General features: G+C 39.6%; 1 pseudogene; it reads left to right on the forward strand.

Moving 5' to 3' along the window:
- Positions 1-1,038: 1,038 nt before the first annotated feature.
- On the forward strand, positions 1,039-1,156 carry LOC126476639 (5S ribosomal RNA; annotated as a pseudogene).
- The last annotated feature ends 639 nt before the right edge of the window (positions 1,157-1,795 follow it).

Raw genomic sequence — 1,795 nt, forward strand, 5'->3', positions numbered from 1 at the left:
TTTTTTTGCAGCAGGTACTGTTTCTTATGGTACTTCTTTATATATTGTGTTCCACAAGGGGTGTCTCTACCATAATTATTCTACATGGTACACAATTTTTAGAGCTTTTTCAACTATTTATTTGAACTTGGTTCCTCTACATGTTCACTTCCTGAATCAAATGATTTCAACTCATGTCTGAGCAATCCCATAACCACCTTCTTACCCATTTTACTGAACACATGAATTTTCTGCTTCCTTTTTTCCCCTGATTCTGTTGGTGCTCATTGTTGTGACAATTCAGCAAGATAGTATTTTCCTTCATGGGTAATGTGATGAAGTGATTTGGTCCATATAGTTTTTAAAGGAAACTTTTATAACTGTTTTGTAGGTAGTTTTCTCTTACCTGCCACTCAAGTTTTTAAGTTTCCTTATAAAATGTGGGATTATTAAAATCTGCTCCAACTAGTATAGCATGTCTTGGGTACATATGAACTAATGAATCGAGGTTTCCTTTGAAGTTAGCAGTTAATTTTGCAGTCGAGCTTGCCGACCAAAACAAAGATTCAGTGAAGCCATCTATCTCATTCTTGACTGTTACTCATGCTCAAACTATTTCACATGTAGACTTAGTTTCTACCTGAGTTATTTGAAGATTCTTCTCCATGGCAATAAATACACTACCCTCCCATGAGGTATGTCTTTCTGGTAAAAACTTCAGTTTGATCTGAAGATCTCACTACTATCAAGTTCTGGTTCTTGGACGCATGCTCACAAAAACACACACACACACACACACACACACACACACACACACACACACCTATGGTGTGAAGGCCCAAAGGACGTCTACCTGACACCATGTTATCCTCTGCCATTTGGCATCATGCAGGAATGGTATGTTGTCAGCAATAAGTTGCCAACTATACCATACTTCGATGGAAATAATATATTTTAGAGCTTTTTAAATCACAGATCTCACATTATTTCAGATTCATCCAATAAAATAATTTGTTTTGCCTGACCCCATGGCTTTCCCTATGATCTCTTGTCCTGTATGGCAATGGCCTTGCCACAGTGGATACACCGGTTCCCATCAGATCACCGAAGTTACGTGCTGTCGGGCATGACTGGCACTTGGATGGGTGACCATCTGGGTCGCCACGCACTGTTGCCATTTTTCGGGGTGCACTCAGCCTCGTGATGCCAACTGAATAGTAGTGGCTCCAGTCAAAGAAAACCATCATAACGACCAGGAGAACAGTGTGCTGACCACACGCTCCTCCTATCCGCATCCTTAGCTGAGGAAGACACGGCAGTCATATGGTCCCGGTGGGCCACATGTGGCCTGATGACGGAGTGCTTTTCTTGTCCTGTGGTGAAATATTAAACCAGCAACAGCACTTACCGTATGGCAGCCCAGAAACTGAAGGAAAGACCACATTGTGCTAAGCTAGAGGACCAGAGCATTGTTCTAATCAGATCTGGTTTGCGATTTCTTGTTTTAATATGAGTAGTTATGAAGATAGGGTGAAATCACCCAAAGAAAGAAAAACAATACATGGATTTACCATTCATGTTGAAGAGAAGCATTTTCCTGGATTTGCTCTGTGAAAGCTAATTGCTTCATAGCCTTCCATTCTGTCTGCAAACAGGAATTTAGTGTGGCACATGGCAGCAATAATGACTATTCGCAGCATGCAAAAACGAAAATAAGCCAAAGTTGATTTTGTCGTACCTTTATTTTTTTTTTTTGTTTGGTGAAATTTCAAATTACATAAATATGATTTAATTTAGTACTAAATATTTTTAATGT

The sequence above is a fragment of the Schistocerca serialis genome, chromosome 4 (assembly GCF_023864345.2).
Source record: "Schistocerca serialis cubense isolate TAMUIC-IGC-003099 chromosome 4, iqSchSeri2.2, whole genome shotgun sequence".
Classification (NCBI taxonomy): Eukaryota; Metazoa; Arthropoda; class Insecta; order Orthoptera; family Acrididae; genus Schistocerca; species Schistocerca serialis.